Source organism: Desmodus rotundus, chromosome 1 (assembly GCF_022682495.2).
Source record: "Desmodus rotundus isolate HL8 chromosome 1, HLdesRot8A.1, whole genome shotgun sequence".
Lineage (NCBI taxonomy): Eukaryota > Metazoa > Chordata > Mammalia > Chiroptera > Phyllostomidae > Desmodus > Desmodus rotundus.
The window spans coordinates 177,855,600-177,867,655 of NC_071387.1; the positions used below are offsets into that span (position 1 = coordinate 177,855,600).

General features: G+C 52.0%; 1 protein-coding gene across 3 annotated transcripts in view; it reads right to left on the minus strand.

The window, feature by feature from the left end:
- Positions 1-12,056, minus strand: part of SLC9A3 (solute carrier family 9 member A3) — a 49,621-nt gene that overhangs the window by 34,972 nt on the left and 2,593 nt on the right. The gene's annotated exons all lie outside the window — the stretch shown is intronic.

Consider the following 12,056-nt stretch of genomic DNA (forward strand, 5'->3'; position numbering starts at 1 on the left):
ACATGATATACATAAAAAAAACCCCTAAGGATGCCACCAAAATAAACTATTTACACTAATAAATGAATGAAGTAAAGTTGCAGGACATAAAATCAATATACAGAAATTTGCTTGTTGCATTTCTATGTGTCATAATAAACAATCAAAAGGAGAAATTAAGAAAACAATCTCATTTACAATTGCATCAAAAAGCATAGATACTTAGGAATAAATTTAACCAAAGAGGTGAGAGACCTATACCTTGAAAACTATAAGACATTGAAAAAAAATGGAAGAGGATACAAATAAATGGAAGACTATGCCTTGCTCATTGATTGAAAGGATTAATATTGTTAAAATGTCCTAACTGCCTAAAACAACATACAGATTCAATGCAATCTCTGTTAAAATACCAATGGCATTCTCTCAGAGCTAGAACAAGTAATCTTTAAAATTATATTAAATCACATAAGACCCCACATAGCCAAAGAAAACTGAAAAAGAACAAAGTGGGAGGTATCAAGCTCCCGGATTTCAAACTATATTACAAACCTACAATCATTAAAGCAGTATGGTACTGGCATAAAAACAGATATACAGAACAATGGAATAGAAATGAGAGCCCAGAAATAAATCCTCACTTATATGGTCAATTAATCTATGACAAAGTAGGCAAAGAAATACAATGGAGTAAACACAGTCTCTTCAATAAGTGGTGTTGGGAAAACTGGACAGACACATGCAAAAAAAGTGAAATTGAACTATGTTCTTACACCATATATAAGAAATAAACTCAAAATGGATTAAAGATTTAAATGTAAGACCTTAAAATTCTTAGAACCATAAAACTCCTAGAAGAAAACATTGGCAACAAACTCTTGGACATCGCTCTTAGTGATATTTTTTTTTTGATATATCTCCTCAGGCAAGGAAAACACAAGAAAAAAATTTTTAAATGAGACTTAATGAAATTAAAAATTTCTGCACAGTGAAAAAAACCATCAACAAAACGAAAACACAGCCTACCAAGTGTGAGAAGATATTCGCCAATGACACATCTGATAAAGGGTTACTATCCAGAATATATGAGGAACTCATACAACTTAACACCAAAAAAAAGTCCAATTTAAAAATGGGCAGAGAACCCGAATAGACACTTTTCCAAGGAGGACATACAGAGGGCCCATAGACATGTGAAAAGATGCTCAGCATCACTAATCATCAGAGAAATGCAAATTAAAATCACAATAAGCTTTATATCAGCCAAAATGGCTATCATCAATAAATCAACAAACAAGTGTTGGCGAGGATGTGGAGAAAAGGGAACCCTCGTGCACTGTTGGTGGGAATGCAGACTGGTGTAGCCACTGTGGAAAACAGTATGGAGATTCCTCAAAAAAATTAAAAAACCTGCCATATGATCCAGTGATTCCACTTCTAAGTATTTATCTGAAGAAAACAAAAACACTAACTGGAAAAAATATATGCACCCCTGCTGGTAATGGCCAAGATAACAGAAGCAACCTAGACAGACGGATATCGATAGATAAATGGATAAAGAGGGTGTGGTACATATACACAGTGGAATACTAGTCAACTATACAGAGAGTGCAATCCTGCCACTTGCAATAACCTGGTGGACCTGGATGGCATTGTGCTAAGTGAAATAATCATTCCGAGGAAGACAAATGCCATATGGTTTCACTATATGTGGATCTGAAAAAAACAAAATGAATGAATAAACAAAACAAAACAGAAACAGACCTATTGGTGTAGAAAACAAGCTGATAGTTACTAAAGGAGGAGGAGAGGAGGATAGGTGAAATAAAACGCAAAAAAAAAAACCACCCCCAAAAAACCCCACCAGATGGTAAATCACTTAGGCTTGTGGGTTATACAGTCTGTTTTGCAACTACTCAGCTCCGCTATTTAGCACAACAACAGCCATAACACATAAACAAATGGGCACGGCCTGTGTTCCAACATAACTGTATTTACAAAAACAGGGGACCAACCCATGGGTTGTAGTCAACTGGCCCCTGAAACAGAAGATATCTAAAAGAACCAAAAGGAAGTTCTAGAATTGAAGAATTCAATATCTGAATGAAAAAATCAATGGATAGGCTTATTTCAGAGCAGACAGAGGTGACAGGAGAGATGGTGGACTTGAAGATCAATCAATAGAAATAATCTAATCTGAAGAACAAGGAGAAGGAAGATTACAAAATGAAGAGCCTCAGTGGCCTTGGGGACAATAGCAAAATGTCCATTTATGAGTAACTGGAGTCCCAAAGGAGAGGAGAGAAAGAATGGGGTAGGAAAAAAAATCCAAAGAAATAATGGCCAAATGCCCCCAATTTAGTGAAATATACAGATTTACAGATTAGGGAAGTTCTTCAGATTGTATGATTTCTACTGATCTATCTTCAAATGAAGCTGGAACAGGTATGAGGTAAGCTGAGGGTCCAGGGCAGGTAAATTTGAGTGGGAGAGAAAGAGGGGCCTAAATGTGGCACCTGGAGTTGGGGGTAAGCTGGGGGGGAGGTGGGGACCCTGCCAGCACCTCACAAGAGGGACAGCAGAGTCCACCCACTAATCAAACAAGACTGAATGGCACATGGGGCATGACTTTGGTAGGTAGCTGGTGACCAGGTCACTGAGAGCTTATTAAACAAATGACACATTGTACCCCAGTGTGACAGGCACACCAGCAAAAATAGGGAAGACAGGTAAGAAGTGAGGGTGTCACATCAGAGTCATGCACAGGTGGGCCAGCACCACACAGGCTCCCCAGATGGAGACGATGCATAAGATGGAGAAAGGGCCACAGGAGGGTACATGCGGCGTCCCCCTCCCCAGAATGAGAAAGCTGAAGGCCGGCTGGCTGGGCAAATCAGAGGAGTGTTCTCTTCAATGCTTTAAGTTTCAAGAACATAAAAGGTTCATTACAGCCTGGGGAAGCCATCGTGAGAGGAGAGAAATCTCACCCTCAGTTGGCATTGTGGTTGGCTGGAGGTCTGGAGATTGTGACCGTGAAATTCATTGCAAAGTCCACTGAAGCAAAGATGCAGATGCTTCACTTTGCGGTGGGGTCAGGGGGATGAGAGGGACCCCCAAAAGGCTAGAAGAATTTGGCAAACAGATACTCTGAAGGGGAGTAAGTTTGGATCTCATGAACATTTACAGCTTCATGTAAAAAGTCCCAGCAAGGCCATTTCCTCTGAGGACATATTCCTGCAGACACAACGTGTGGGTGACATCCCACATTATCATAAACAGGGCAGTGTTTGCTCATGTGGCCGCCATGTTCCCATGGTTGCCACTATCAGGGTGTTCCCAGTACTGTCCCCTGAAACCAGGACTTTGTCACAGGCCACAGAGCAGCGGGAAGAAATGGAACTATTGATTTTTGATACTGATGCAGCACAGCCGGAGGACAAAGGGCTCCCCAACGTGGGAGGACCATGAGACACCGCCAGCCCAGAGGGCCTGCACAGGCACCTAGTTTCTAGGAAGCTCGACAAAAATAAATACAAGCAAAAGCCCTTGGAGGCAAATGCAGAGCCAAGACACCCTCACTGGGACAGCTTTTGTGTTCCCATATCCCAGTGGTTTGCCCCAAATGCAGGAGAGCGAGGGACCGAGGGCCCACCCTGATGAATACTGGCTGAGAGCTGGCCCCCACCTCCAGCTGCACGGGCCCTCGTGGAGCTGTACTATGGCGGGGGTGGGGGGATGGGGAGTGCAGGGGTCAGAGTCACATTCCAGCACATTGGACACTTTTCTGTGGGAGGGACCTGTCTTGCCTCTTACTACAAGTTGTTAGTATTTCATCTCTTTCCAACGTGGTTTCCTTATTGTCAAATGATAGTCTACTAAACCTTTCTGGGCTGTTGTAAAGAGGAAAGTCAGACTCCTTCCTGCAAGGGAAGTGCATTGAGTGCTTCTTCCCCAAGCCCCATGAAAGTCAAAGGGAAAGGTTGTCATTTAGTTTTAGTTTTAGTTTTTTGGCTGGGGCACCAGAAAGAAGGGATCATCCACCCCACATGGCCCCACCATGGCATGCACGCCCTCCACCATGGCCTACACAAGCACCCACCATAGCATGCACACATCTACCACAACATGCACATGTCCGCCACGCCATGCACATATCCACCACGGCATGCACACGTCCACCATGGCGTGCACACATCTACCATGGCATGCATACACCTTCACCACAGCCAGCACAGGAGTCCTTCCTAGGCCCAGCCATGAGTCATCCGTTGGCTCTCATGGCAAGAGGGTAGGCTTGAGGCCAGGCTGCCCAAGGAGCACCGACCCTCCCCTGCTCCCCTTGATGGAGGCACAGGGTGCTACCCTGAGGAGCACACTACAAAGCAGAAACTTCTTCCTGGGCATAGTGTCTTGTTTAAATTCCCAGTCAGGCACTAAAGCCAGTCAGCATAGACTTAAGCTGAAAACAGCCCAACAGGGCACCTCAGGCTCTTGCAGGTTGCTGGGCTGGTGTGATGGACCCATTCAACTCAAGGGCTGCCGGGCCTCAGCACCTGCCCCTGATGGTGGCCACCACAGACATGGGCCAGGGGCCAGGCCTCCACCAAGGGCAGAGCTTCCAGGCTGCCAGCATCCTTCTGGCTCCTCTCCTGGGAGCCAACCCAACTGTGCCACATCAAGTCTGCCTGAGAAATTCTACTCAGTTCTGCATTAGCTATGGGCCACAAGCACAATTCAGGATTACAGATGACACACCACACGCTTAGCAACATGCCAGCACTGACTCAGGGAGGTACACTGCTCATTGGCAGTGGATTTACATTCAGCTCGTTAACACCCAAACAAATTTTCAGATCATGAGCAAACCGAACATATAAATGGAAAGCCCGCTAGAGGTGCACGCACATGGGCAGCCCAGTGGAAGTCTCGAGGGAGTGTGAGTGCAGGGACAAATCCCCTGGCTCTGCTCGCCCTGCGCCAGTCTGAGGGCACCACGGAGGGGCCTGGAGCACCTGGCTGGGGATTGGGGACTTCCTGACTCTCAGCTGCTGGTCAGGGGGTTAGAGTGGCTTCTCTGGTCAGAAGAGCCCATCCTGTCCCTGGGTGCTGGCTTCGTGCGTCCATCCTGCACTTGCCAGTGTGCCCAGTGCGGCACACAGGGGTGCTGCTCCGGATACACTCTTGTCAGGCCCCAAGTCCCCAAAATGCACATTCTACTCAGTTACCAAGTTGCTGCTGTCACCACCACAGGGGTGACATCTGCCTGTAGGGAGTCTGGCCTCTGAGTTGGCCTTTGGGAAGTAGCAAGAGACTGAGGCCCCTCAGGTGTTGAGTATGCCTGTTCCCAGGCCTGCTCCAGGGCCCTGCCCTGGAGGTACCTGGTGACAACTCAAGCTGAAAAAGCCTCTGTGACCCCACAACACAGTTTCAGTGGGCCAAGCCTCCAACAGGTGCAGCCAAGGGGTGGCTTTAGCCTCTTCCTGCACCCCAGGTTCTTCCCTAGCCCATTCCCCTGGGAGCCCAGCTCTTCCCAGAGGGGTGGGTCCAGGGAGCCTCCTTGGTGACCATGTCCAGGGTTCAACAGCCACCATGCCAACACTCCATCAGATGTGTGTGGGGGTGACAATAACTCAATAGTTAAGTGGATATCCCCTCAGTGACTCAGTGGTCTGTCCTGGCCCGAATTTCACCCACTCCTTACTGACACGGAGTGCCACAGAGGTCACTGACAGTCCTGACACCCCTAGAGAGTGACAGAGCCAGGGCTGAAACCCAGGCCCAGCATCCATGGCCACATGGGAAATAAGCTGAAACCCCCAACCCCACAGGAACCAGCGCACACATATATGTGTGCACACATGCACAACCACACATGGGCATGCACATGGAAATTCAGATGTGGGCCTCCCTGGTGCCCTGCCCCGCTCATGTCCACGTCTGGCTGGCAAATGAAGGGGGGAAGGGTGAACTGCACCGAGTGCTCAGCACATGGAGCCAAGTCCTAAGGGAAAGATGGGGGGAGGCCGCAGCACTGTGCTTATTGCACCCCAAACTAGGGCTAGCTAAACCCAGGAGGAAACAAAGTCCCATGAGCTGGTGGTTGGCACCCTTTGCACTGTTCCCCAAGCTGTTAGGAACAGGCATTTCCAGCTTTCCTATCCTGCCTTTGCAAGAAACCTTCTTCCAACTGAGAACTCAAACCTGGTTGGACTTTGGCATGACAGCTCCACAGGCGGTGAATTCATGGAAGGAAAGAAACAGAATCTGACCCTCCCCCAGTAGCTCTGTTCCTTCCCCCTGAGCAAGGGTTTGGCCCTGAAAGAAGCTGGCCTACCTCTGACCCCAAAGGCTGGAGGTTGGGGCAAGGGTGGTTCACAGGACACCTTCCCGGAGCTGACACTGGTCTGTCTGCGGGGGCCATATCTATGTCTGAGGCAAGCAAAGGGTTCTACAAAGGGGTTGAGGGGAGATGCCTGGGAGACAGCTTGGTTCAACCCCACCCCGTTTCTGCCCCCCATCTCCATCTTCAGGACCTAACTACCCACCACTGCAGTCCAAATAGCCGTAAGTGGCCCTGGCACCCTTACCACTGGGGCCCCCTAGGATGGTGCATCTGCCTGACCATTCTCCCCTCAGCCTTTTCTCACTCAGCCCAGACCTCGGTCTTCCTCTGAGACCTCCCAAAAGGGAAGCCTGCACCTGGCCACCGCCTGATTGAGACACAGCTAGGTCCCAGGAAGGACCCCGGGCCCAGCTCAGGCACCTTGCATGGCCTGACGAACAGCCACGTTAGCGCTCACCCCTCTCAGGTGCTGCCCAGGGTTTCGGGGGCAGCCCTGGTGCTGTCAGTGGTCATCATTTGTAGACGCCACCCCTGTGCATGGTTCAGGTCTGACAGAGCCAGGCGCCATATGCCCTCCCTACCTCCCAGGCCTGGACCCTCCTGGAGGGAGGCACAGAGGCCAAAGCAACAGCCGGGTGGGCCCTGTAGCTCTCAGAGGCCTTGTCTCATCAGGGGTGTCAGCAGCTCCTGAGGAAGGAGCTTGCACTCCTGATCAGACCCCGGTGCACATATGCACTGGTTTTCTGATTTCTGTATTCTGCACATGTTATTGGGAAAACTCATAAAATTAGAGGGGTTTGCTACATTACAAATCACCCTGGGGCAGCTCAGCTTATGGTGTGTTGGGTCTGAGTGGCCCTCATGCCCCCCTGGGTCTTGTTCCTCCCACTGGGTCTTGTTCCGCCTCGGTTTAGAAGCCCTCATGGCCCCACTTCCCTGGCCCCTCTGACCTCATCTCCCAGTCCTCCCTGCTGGCTCCCCCAGCTGATCCTCAGACACCCACACATGCCCATCGCAGCACTTTGCACTGGCTGTTCCACCCCTGATAATGCTTTCCCCCCTCACCCACGGGCTCACTGCCCTCGTCATGTGTTCACCATTGCACTTAATGCCATTATTCTGTGGCATGGCCGTGTCTGTCTGTCCCTGCGCAGGAATGCTACCCTCCGAGGCTTGGCTCTGTTTTGTTGGAAGTTGCCTCCTCCTGGCCTACGGCAATGCCAGGCACATGACATTTGTTAAATGAATATCGCACTGTTGAGAGCTTGCCTAGCGCCCAGAACTGTGGCTGTGAGAATATCAACATCCTGGATTGCACTGATAAATCAACCCGTGCAAGCCCTAAAGAGTCATCACTGAACTGAGGCCTTTGACCTGCCTGGGACCCAAATCCCAGGCTCTGTCCCAGGAGGGTGCATGAGCCAGGAACTGTGCAGGCGTCCGTGTCTCCAGAAGCCAGCATGTCAGCACCCGGTGGATTCACTCTGTCTTGTTTTACAGGGTTGGATGAGGGGAGAGCGGGGCCACAGATTTCAGCTTGTGGTGGAGGGCACTCTAGACTTGTATGGAGGAGCGTGTGGTCTCCTGGGGACCTGGCCCACCCAGGCGAGCTCTATGTGGGGCGACGGTGTTCCCCACCCTGAACCCCAACATGTCTACAGTACTCTGAGCTAATGTTGGCACTATTTGTCAAGTCTGTCTGCCTGGAGGGTGTTGTCACAGGGCGTGCAGTTCAGCTCACTGGAGGCTGTGTGGCAGTTTGGGGGAAAAAATTCAGCTGAGGAACTTAGGACGCTGCTTCCCAGGCCCAGCATCTGGACAGTTTGTAAGAAGCTTACAGACAGGTGAGAAGCTGACAGTCATCAATGTGTTCATTTGTTCACTCATTCATTCATTCATTCACCCATCACCCTTGCAGGACCATTGCTGGGGGCAAGTAGGGCTCTGGGCTTTGGGGACACAGCAGGAACATAAAGACACAGTCCCTGCCCTTTCAGCACTGACTTGGTACTGGAGGCATCCTCAGGGGCTGGGGGTTGAGGGACTGGATGGTTCTGAGTTCAGAAGAGGTGTGGCAAGAGAGATCCTGGGTAGGTGGGGCTCAGTGCCCTGGCCCAGGCGACCTGCCTGACGGGGGCGGGGGTGTGTATGTGTGTAGGGGTGTGGAGTCTGGGCTTCAGGTGAAGCCAAGGGAAACCACTGCATAGCAGGGCCACAGCAGAGTGGTTGGGGAGTTGCCAGGCACTCACCTACCCCAGCCCACATGCCCCTGAACACACCACCCTCCCAGTTTGATGCGCTCTGTAGGCAGGGCTGGGTGGGGTGTAGGCATCTGGACTCACTGGGGTTGCTCTCTCCCCAGCCCTGAACAAAGACGGGAGGAAATGGAAGACAAAGTATGAAGAGATAAAGAAGGGCTGAAAATAAGTGCACGAGGTCAGGAAGAAGGGCTGGAGGTCAGAGGGTGGGGGAAGGATGTGGGTGGGGGAAGAGACCTGCCCCAGCTGAGCAAACCTCAGACAGCTCGGACACTCATACTAGGAAAGCTCCCAGCCTCCTTGAAGCTTTTGCAAAGAACAGGGACCCCACTGTGCCCAGCATGGCTCAGGCAGGAAACCACCCATTCTGGGCTCTAGTGCTGAGGGGTGGGGGAGTGGGCTCTGCTTAGAACCCCTTGCCCAACACCTGGCACCCCAAGACATGGTCCCTGAGACCTGGTACCCTAACACCTGGTACCTGAGACCCAGCACCCCAAGGCTTGGTGTCAGAGACACCAAGAGAGCTGCCAGCTGCCACACTCAGAGCTGTGGGCAGCGTGCTCCTGGGAGCAGGCCTACTCCAGCACCCCAGCAGGGACAGAACCAGAGAAGTCCCTTCTCTGAGGGAAACGCAGAGCACCTGCCAGGGGAGGGCAGGCGGAGAAGCTGAGAAAAGCTGGCCCTGACCTTGGCTAGCCTCCTTCACCAAACACAGAGCACCCACCCACCTCGGGTGCACAGCTCCCGGTAAAACTTATGACTGAAAGGGAGTGGGGAGACACCGGGAAGAGGATGTGTGGATGGAAACCCTAACTTTAAACACTCCCTGGCTGCTGGAGAGCACATGGCAGGGGGCGCGGTACCTGGGGCAGGGGAAACCCACCTCTGTCCTACTGGGACAGAGTGGAACCTTCCTGGAGGGGCCAGAGCTGGGGGTGGGAGTGGAGCTGACATGTCTGTGAATAAATAAAATGTGAGGCTGATGAAGGGCCAGATTAGAGAGTGCAGAGAGAAGCTTCAGCAAACTCCTGCATTCGCTGAGCCTGTACGCGCTGAGGCTGACCCGGGGCCAGACTCCAAAGAGGGACTTGGAGTCCTGGGAACAGGTGGTGATTCTCTCCTGGACTCTTTCGGGAAGCTGGCCCAGGTGGCAGGCTCCCTGGGGAGTCCCCTCTATGGAGCAGGCAGGACTGGGTGCTATTGTACTTCCCGACCTTTGCCCCTTTCCTCAGAATAGTCCAGTGAAATATCTTCGCTCCAAATGCCCCTGGATTGTTTTACAGCTGGGGGCTAATTCTCCCATGGGCAGTTCCTGAAAAAAAGAGACTTTACACCCTCAGCATGGAACCCTCCCTCCCAGAAACTCTTGGGAAGGTCCTTGGTTCCAGGCCTTGGATGATGGGCCCTCACTCCAAGCCACAGACTCCTGTCCTGCCGGGACTCCTGTCCTGCAGGGCCCACTAGCTGTGTCTACTCTTGGGAGGGTAGGGTCCACTGGGAAGGGTCCACTTGGGAAGGTAGGGTCGCTCTGCCTTTCTAGGCCATCCTTGTCCTTCAGACCCTCTCATATGTTCCCCCTAGGGGAGCAAGGGAAATTCAGCGGGTGCAGAGAGGAGAGCATGGTGGAGGGTGCCAGAAGCCCACGGGAAAGAGCGGGACAGGAGGCAGGGGCTCCTGGTCTAAAACCAGAGCATGTGAAATTAACTGCAGGTGGTAACAACCCCCAGGGCTTCCCTCACAGCCCCGGAACACGATTCAGGGCAGACGCCCAGTGACTGACAGCTGGACCTCCGAGAAATCCACCATTAGGCAGGGGATCTAGACAGAAGTCACAGAGCCAGGGAAAGCTGAGGATTGAGAGCACTATTAGAGAGAAAGCCTGGCCTGATCCAAGGTCCAAAGTGACCCTGATATGGGCAGCGGCAGACCCAGGACTCCCCAAGGAAGCACGTGTCCAGGGCTCCAGGCTGGTCCAGAGGAAACCCCCCACCCTGACCAGGGGCAGATGCCATCCCACTGCACAAGGACCCTCCACCTCATTCTTCACCTGGCCCTGAGCTGTGGACAGGTCCCTGGCCTGAGCGGCCCCCTTCTCCCCTGAATTTCCTAAAGATGCACTCACAGGCCCGAATGCACACGTGTGGGGAGCTGGCAGACATGGGGTCTCAGGCATCTGTGGGCACAGCCATCACACCTGCTCCTCACCTTGCCAAGTGGCAGGACCTAGTCCCAGGGCCCCAAGATAGTGCTGTGACCCTACTCTCCACTGCTGTCTGTCCCCAGCTACTGAGCAGAGAAGTGGCCTTAAAACATGTGCACAAGATATGACCTGTGTCTCAGGGTCCCTGGCACCTTAATTCCCCAACAAGGTCACAAAGGGCTGGCAGAGATCTGACCTCTGCCACACAAGGTATGTATGAGGTTAAGAACTTAGAACCATGTGTGAGACACGTAAGAAATGTTTGGAAATCACTATCGATCCAATTCTTCTGTTCTGTAACTTGAGACTCAAACAGTCTGGATGATCCCTGACCATTTTAAACCATGAAAGGGGCCAAGGAGCTTAACAAGTGTGAACCCTGGACTGTGGGGCAGGAGGAAGTGCACCGTGAACCAAACACGTCCTCATCTGTGCACAGGCTGGACCCTCGGCCACGCAGCCTCCAGGCCCAGTGAGGTGAAGGCGTGGGTGTAAGTGCTCCTAGGGTTTTGAGTATAGGCACTGGGCTGGCTTCTCTGGGAGGGAGTCATCTGAGGGGGCTTGGTTCATGAGCCAGGGCCTAGGTGTAAGTCCAGAGTTCTCGGAGGCCAGCGGAAACTGTGTGCAGAGGGCTGAGCAGGGAGGTGGGCTGGGTGGTGGGGAGCCACTGGCTTAGTCCAGCAAAAGCCAGGTCAGAGCTCTGCTTTTCACTGCAGAGAGCACACTGGATTCTGAGGGGTGGCACATGAGCCTTGGAGGGTGTAGAGCACGGTGGGATCTGGACTGGAGTGAATCTGGACCACTGGGATGAGGTGACTGGCTCAAGGTGATTCCAGGTCTGTGGAGCTAAGTGTGAGCAGTGGGTCCAGCTTGTTTGCTAAGCTTTGGCTTTGAGACTGGGGGCCTGGTGAATGGGGGGAGTCCATCTGAGGTGTGGGGAGATGTCTGTGCAGAGAGGCCTGAGGAACAGCCACACTTTCAGGGAACCCCAGGCACCTGGAGGTGCTGGTTGTGGGGTGGTGCATGGATGGTGGACTTGGGGGAGGCCTCAGGCTCAGGCCCAGGAACAGGGCCCCAAGGTGGATGAAGAAGGAGCAGCCTCAAACGATGGGGACAGGACAAGGCAGTAAGGGATGGGGGGACTCCAGAGAGCTGGGAAAAGAGTTGGGGTCACATGAGGCTCATTCTGTGCCATGAAGAGGGCCTTGGGGACTTGGGGAAGGTCAGTGCAGAGGATTCCGGGGGACAGGATTATGGCGGAGCACAAGGAGGGACA